The following is a 7500-nucleotide window of genomic DNA, read 5'->3' as shown; positions in this document are numbered from 1 at the left end:
GGGCTGAAGAAGACGTTTTCTCTCTCCTCTCTGTCTTTTTCGCAGTCCATCTTTCTCTATATCTGTCTCTTCCTCAATTACTGTCTTTATCTCTCTTTCTACCCTCCTTACTCTCTTTCCGTACCCCTCTCCCGCACCCTCCCCTTCTTCCCATTCTCCTCACTCTCTCTCTCGCCCCCATCTTCTCCCTTCCCCCATCTCTTTCTCCCCCTTCTCTCGCTCCCTGTCTGTTTCTTTCTCTCCCTCCCTGTCTGTCTCTGTCTCTTTGCCTCTCTGTGTTTCTGTATTTCTGTCTCTCTCTGTCTCTCTCTCTGTCTCTGTCTCTCTCTCTCTCTTTGTCTCTGTTTCTGTCTCTCTGTATTTCTGTCTCTCTGTGTCTCTGTCTCTCTCTTTGTCTCTGTTTCTGTCTCTCTCTCTGTATTTCTGTCTGTCTCTCTCTGTCTCTGTCTGTATTTCTGTCTCTCTCTCTGTCTGTGTTTCTGTCTCTCTCTCTCTGTTTCTGTCTGTATTTCTGTCTCTGTCTCTGTCTCTCTCTCTCTCTCTCTGTCTCTCTCTCTCTGTCTCTCTCTCTCTCTGTCTCTCTCTCTGTCTCTCTCTCTGTCTCTGTCTCTCTGTCTCTCTGTCTCTCTCTCTCTCTCTGTCTCTCTCTCTGTCTCTCTCTCTCTCTGTCTCTCTCTCTGTCTCTCTCTCTCTCTCTCTGTCTCTCTCTCTCTGTCTCTCTCTGTCTCTCTCTCTCTCTCTCTGTCTCTCTCTCTCTCTGTCTCTCTCTCTCTCTCTCTCTGTCTCTCTCTCTCTCTCTGTCTCTCTCTGTCTCTCTCTCTCTCTGTCTCTCTCTCTGTCTCTCTCTCTCTCTCTGTCTCTCTCTCTGTCTCTCTCTCTCTCTCTCTCTCTGTCTCTCGGTGTTTTGCCTGGATTTTGCTGGTCAAACACCTGTCATTTAGTAACCCAGCCAGTTTTTCGGGACCAGGGTTCAGGTCCCTCCTCCTCCCTGCTGGATTAACACAAAAAGAGAGAGCGAGAGAGAGCGAGAGAGAGACAGGGAGAGACAGAGAGCAGCTCCCCCTCCCCCTCTCTGTGTCCCTCAGTAAGTGACAATTCTGGTTCTGTGCCAGTCTGAGACTCCATCGAGATAGGCTGGGAAATTTACCGGGGTGGGGGTCCTGAAGGGGAGGGGGAAATCCCCCCAAAAAAACAAGCTAAAACCAAGCAGCGCGTTGGTGTGAAACAGGAACCAGTGTATTGCTGCCCAGAGGGAGCTGAGTGGAACCTCTCAGCCACAGCTCCACTTCTCTCTGCTCCAGCTCACAAGGTAAGCGGATTATTCCATGTCACCAATTCTTGGCTAAATACTGTTTAAAGGGGAGGTCAGGCGCCATATTCTGTCCACTGACAATTAACAGCTCCCCATCACTGAGGGTCAGGGTTTATATTCACACTGACTGACAGGAGGGTGTCGAGGAGTCTGCCTCAAACTCATCCTCCCTCTCAAATTCACTCCCACTCAAACTCTGTCTCTCTTCCCCTCGCAAACTCTCCTCTCTCAGTCTCGCAAACTCTCCCCCTCTCAGTCTCTCAAACTCTCCCCCTCTCAGTCTCTCAAACTCTCCCCCACTCAGTCTCTCAAACTCTCCCCCTCTCAGTCTCTCAAACTCTCCCCCTCTCAGCCTCTCAAACTCTCCCCCTCTCAGTCTCTCAAACTCTCCCCCTCTCAGTCTCGCAAACTCTCCCCCACTCAGCCTCTCAAACTCTCCCCCTCTCAGTCTCGCAAACTCTCCTCTCTCAGTCTCTCAAACTCTCCCCCTCTCAGTCTCTCAAACTCTCCCCCACTCAGTCTCTCAAACTCTCCCCCTCTCAAACTCTCCCCTCTCAGTCTCCCTCCCTCTCAGGCTCTCTCTCAAACATCCCCCTCTCTATTTCTCTCTCCCTGCCCCTCTGTCTCCCTCTCTCTCTCAAACTCTCCCCTACTCAAACTCTCTCTTTCTCCCTCAAACTCTCCCCCTCTCAATTTCTCTCTCTTTCTCTCAAACTCTCTCAAACTCTCCCCCTTCTCAGTCTCTGCCTCTGTCTCTCTCTCTCAAGCTCTTCCCTTTCATTCTTTATCCAACTCTCTCTCTCTCTGTCTATTCCTCCCATTCTCACTCACTCCAATTCTCTCTCTCTCGACTCTCTCACCTTCCAACTCTCTCTCTCTCTCTCGGTCACCCTCTCTCTCTCTCTCACTGTCCCCCCCTCTCTCTCGCTGATCCCCCCTCTCTCTCTCTCTCTCGCTGATCCCCTCTCTCTCTCGCTCACCCCCCTCTCTCACCTCTCTCTCTCTCTCTCTCTCGCTCGCCCCCCTCACTCTCTCGCTGACACCCCCATCTCTCGCTGAACCCCTCTCTCTCTCACCTCTCTCTCTCTCTCTCTCGCTGATCCCCTCTCTCTCTCAGTGACCCCCCCCCTCACTGTCCCTCTCTCTCACTGATCCCCCCTCTCTCTCACTGATCCCCCCTCTCTCTCGCTGATCCCCCCTCTCTCTCACTGACCCCCCTCTCTCTCGCTGATCCCCCCCTCTCTCTCGCTGACCCCCCTCTCTCTCTCTCTCGCTGATTCCCTCTCTCTCTCACTGATCCCCCCCCTCTCTCGCTGACCCCCCTCTCTCTCTCTCTCACTGTCCCTCTCTCTCTCTCTCTCGCTGATCCCCCCCTCTCTCGCTGACCCTCCTCTCTCTCTCTGCCTCACGCATTCACTTAGTTGTGTCTGACAAATTTACTGGAGTTCTATGAGGATGTGTCTAGGGCGGTGGATAGAGGAGAGCCGGTGGATGTGGTCTTTCTGGATTTTCAGAAGGCGTTTGACAAGGTACCTCACAAGAGGTTATTGCAGAAGGTCAGGGGACATGGAGTTGGGGGTAGGGTGTTAGCGTGGATAGAGGATTGGTTGTCAAATAGGAGGCAGAGAGTGGGGGTCAATGGGTGCTATTCGGATTGGCGGTTGGTGACTAGTGGAGTGCCCCAGGGGTCGGTGCTGGGGCCTCAGCTATTTACCATTTATATAGATGATCTGGAGGAGGGAACCGAGTGCAGGGTGTCGATATTTGCTGATGGCACCAAGATTGGGGGAAAGGCAAATTGTGCGGAGGGTGTGGAGAGTCTGCAGAAGGATCTAGATAGGCTGGGCGAATGGGCCAGGAAATGGCAAATGGAATTTAATGTTGGCAAGTGTGAGGTGGTCCACTTTGGTAGGAAGAATGGTAGGAAGGACTATTACTTACGTGGCGAAAAACTGCAGCAGGCGACGGTGCAGAGGGACCTCGGGGTCCTTGTGCATGAGTCGCAAAAACCCAGCTTGCAGGTGCAGCAGGTGGTCAGGAAGGCGAATGGGATGCTGGCCTTCATAGCGAGGGGGATTGAATATAAAAGTAGGGAGGTCTTGCTGCAGCTGTATAGGGCATTGGTGAGGCCGCAGCTGGAGTACTGTGTGCAGTTTTGGGCACCGCACCTGCGCAAGGATATTTTGGCCCTGGAGGGAGTGCAGAGGAGGTTTACTAGGCTGATACCGGAGTTGAGGGGATTGAGCTATGAGGAGAGGCTGAATAAACTAGGCTTGTACTCGTTAGAGTTTAGAAGAATGAGGGGAGATCTCATTGAGACGTATAAGATGATGAATGGGATGGATAGGATAGAGGTGGAGAGGCTCTTCCCGCTCAGAAAGGACAGTAGGACTAGGGGGTACAGCCTCAAGATAAAGGGGGGGCGGTTTAGAACGGAGTTGAGGAGGAACTTCTTCACTCAAAGGGTGGTGAATCTCTGGAATTCTCTGCCCGTTGAAGTGGTGGAGGCTGCCTCGCTAAATATTTTTAAGACGCGGGTTGATGGGTTTTTGATAAGAGAAGGGATTAAGGGTTATGGGGAGAGGGCGGGAATGTGGAACTGAGCAGCGACAGATCAGCCATGATCTTATTGAATGGCGGGGCAGGCTCGAAGGGCTAGATGGCCTACTCCTGCTCCTATTTCTTATGTTCTTATGTTACATTTTTTCCCTCTATTTGTTCCTTTCACATTCTCTCACTCACTCACTTTCTTAGCTCTCTCTCTCTCTCTCCCCGTGTGTTGTTTATGCTATGTCTATATCCCCTTCTCTCCCTCTCTTCATCTCTCCCTTTTTCATTCCTCTCTCACTTTCTCCTTCCCTCTCACTAAATGTCCCCAACTGGACTCCACAAATATTTGAAAATTCTGGTCAGGAGAGTGAACGTGGTGAAACCTGAGAGAGATTACTTTGCAATTCACTTGCAGGATGTGGGTTATAACTGGCTGGGTCCAGCATTTACCCCCCCTCCCTAATTGCCCCTTGAGAAGGTGGTGGGTGAGCCGCCATCTTGAACCTGCTGGAGGCCCTGAGGTGTCGGTACACCCACCGTGCTGTTAGGGAGGGAGTGCCAGGATTTAGACCCAGCGACGGTGAAGGAACGGCCGATATATTTCCAAGTCAGGATGGTGAGTGACTCGGAGGGGAACCTCCAGGTGGGGGTGTTCCCAGGTATCTGCTGCCCTTGTCCTTCTAGATGGTAGAGGTGGTGGGTTTGGGAGGTGCTGCCTAAGGAGCCTCGGTGAGATGCTGCAGTGCATCTTGGTGCCACAGTGATGCCAGTGTTGTATGTGTACTGGAGGAGTTTGGCCAGGGGAGTGGAATGGTTTGGAGCACCCGTCTTCAGTGCTATTGCTGGAAGGTTATCAGGACCCACAGTCTTTGCAGTATCCAGTACTTCCAACCCTTTCTTGATATCGTGTGGAGTGAATCGAATCGGCTGGAACCTGGCACCTGTGGTGCTGGCGACTGGAGGAGGCCAAGTTAGATCATTCATTCAGCATTTCTGGCTGACGAAAACAGGGAACTCAGTCTTATCTTTTGCACTGATGTTCTGGCCTCGTCCATCACTGAGGCTGGGGATGTTTGTGAAGCCTCCCCCTCCAGTGAGTTGTTTAATTTTCCACTTCTTTTTATTACACACTTTTGGACACTAGGAGGCAATTTAGCATGGCCAATCCACCCTAACCTACACATCTTTGGACACTAAGGGGCAATTTAGCAAAGCCAATCCCCCTAACCTACACATCTTTGGACACTAAGGGGCAATTTAGCATGGCCAATCCCCCTAACCTACACATCTTTGGACACTAAGGGACAATTTAGCATGGCCAATCCCCCTAACCTACACATCTTTGGACACTAAGGGGCAATTTAGCATGGCCAATCCACCTAACCTACACATGTTGGGACTGAGGAGGAGACACAAAATTATCTGCTCACACCTCTGCCATCTCCCTGTTTTATATTATCTGTTCCCCAGATTCTCTCTCCCAAAGTCCATCACTAGCTTTAGTTGGTTGTGCCCTGTTTAAATACTGGTAGAAACTCTTGTCATCTGTTGTTATATTACCTGCCAGCTTTCTCTCTCACTCTGCTTTTTCTCTCTTTATTCCATCATTCTTGGCCACTCTTTAAAATTGGACAGATCTTCTGACCGATAATTACATTTTGTGGATTTGTACAGCGTTTCTTGTCATTTCTGAACTCACCTTAACTTCGATATTCAGCCATGGGTGATACATCCTTCTCAAAGCGTGTGCTTTGCCTCACTTTGCTGGGAGTTAGTAAACATCTCCCGCCTTACTAATCTCCTTCTCAATCCGCTTTGGTCAGATCTGCTTTCGGTTTAAAACACTAGTTTCAGGCCCACACTTCTCCCCGTCAAAATGAATCTGTGATCATCTTGTGATTGCTGTTGCCTGGAGTCTCCTTTACCATGTGGTGATTGATTTATCCTGCCTCGTTGCCCATGACCAGATCTGGAATGGTTTGCTCCATGGTTAGCTCCCAAAATCATTCCGAATCCACTCAATGAACTGATGTTCAAGAACGGCCTTTGCCAATCAGATTTGCCCAATCTACGTCACCCATGATTATTGTGGTGCCATTTTATCCACCCCCACATTAATGTTTTCCTGTGTACGTTCTCCTACCTTGTAACTACAGTTAGGGGACCGATAACCGACTTCCCGTAAGTCATCTCTGAACTTTATTATATCTTATCCTCACCCAAATGATTCCACATCAGGCTCTTTCGAGCCAAGTTCACCGCTGTTGCCAGCAGTGACTGAATTAACAGGGGCACCTCCCCACCCCCTATCAAATTAACAGGGGCACCCCACCCCCTATCAAATTAACAGGGGCACCCCCCACCCCCTGCTGAATTGGCGGGGACACCCCCCACCCCCTGCCGAATCAGCAGGGACACCCCACCCCCTGTCCAGGTCAGTAGGTTGGAGTTGTCTGAAGTCTTTCACTCGAGTACAGAGATTTTTCTGGGGAAGTGGGGGGAGGGTGTGGCAGGGGGAGGGGGGGGGTTGGGGTGGTGGGATCCACAGCGAGGTCACATTTCCCCCTCGGAGGTCAGGGGGTCAGGACCTGTGCCGAATCCCCAGTGCCCACCTTGGGTGATACGGTTGATCTGGTGATGATCCGGGGATCTATCTGGGTGGATACCTGGATCAGTGAACCTTGTAAATCAGCCTGGGGCTGAACGGTGTAATTCTGACAGGCGGACAGACTGAGAGATGTTTGTTAAAGAGGTAGACGAGGTTTATCCGAGGATCTGTCCTATCGGTTTATAAATTATTCGGAGGCTTTGCTGGAGGCATTCCGAACATCAGGAAACTGGAACAATCACTCCCTTTGATGGAAATAGGCTTTGAAAGGTGTGGCAGGTGACTTGCCATCAAATTAGTCCGAAAGACAAATCAGCAAAAAAAACAGGAAAATCTCGCTGTGTTTACAGCTCAAAGATACCATTCAGCCCATCAAATCTGTGCTAGTTCCACAGGCCAATTCCCAATGCACACTGCCCTATTCCCTCCCCATAATCCTGTATCAATCCCAAAATAATCCCCCCAGACACTGCGGCACTCCCTCAGCACTGACCCTCTGACAGTGCGGCACTCCCTCAGCACTGACCCTCTGACAGTGCGGCACTCCCTCAGCACTGACCCTCTGACAGTGCGGCACTCCCTCAGTACTGACCCTCTGACAGTGCGGCACTCCCTCAGTACTGACCCTCTGACAGTGCGGCACTCCCTCAGTACTGACCCTCTGACAGTGCGGCACTCCCTCAGCACTGACCCTCTGACAGTGCGGCACTCCCTCAGTACGGACCCTCTGACAGTGCGGCACTCCCTCAGCACTGACCCTCTGACAGTGCGGCACTCCCTCAGCACTGACCCTCTGACAGTGCGGCACTCCCTCAGCACTGACCCTCTGACAGTGCGACACTCCCTCAGTACTGACCCTCTGACAGTGCGACACTCCCTCAGTACTGACCCTCTGACAGTGCGGCACTCCCTCAGCACTGACCCTCTGACAGTGCGGCGCTCCCTCAGCACTGACCCTCTGACAGTGCGGCACTCCCTCAGTACTGACCCTCTGACAGTGCGGCACTCCCTCAGCACTGACCCTCTGACA

The 7500-nt window shown here is 51.6% G+C and overlaps 1 protein-coding gene across 1 annotated transcript in view; it reads left to right on the top strand.

Annotated features, from left to right (window-relative positions):
- The first annotated feature begins 884 nt into the window (after positions 1-884).
- Positions 885-7500, top strand: part of LOC145339041 (pleckstrin homology-like domain family B member 2) — a 44493-nt gene continuing 37877 nt past the window's right edge. Inside the window, exon 1 of the mRNA XM_080183467.1 lies at positions 885-1309. The gene's annotated coding sequence lies outside the window, so the exon portion shown is untranslated. The remainder of the gene's footprint in view (positions 1310-7500) is intronic.

Source organism: Carcharhinus amblyrhynchos, unplaced genomic scaffold (assembly GCF_965287045.1).
Source record: "Carcharhinus amblyrhynchos unplaced genomic scaffold, sCarAmb.v2.hapA chromosome_294, whole genome shotgun sequence".
In the NCBI taxonomy this organism is placed as follows: domain Eukaryota; kingdom Metazoa; phylum Chordata; class Chondrichthyes; order Carcharhiniformes; family Carcharhinidae; genus Carcharhinus; species Carcharhinus amblyrhynchos.
The sequence above is the reverse complement of the archived record's forward strand: the minus strand, read 5'-3'. Positions and strand labels throughout refer to the sequence as shown.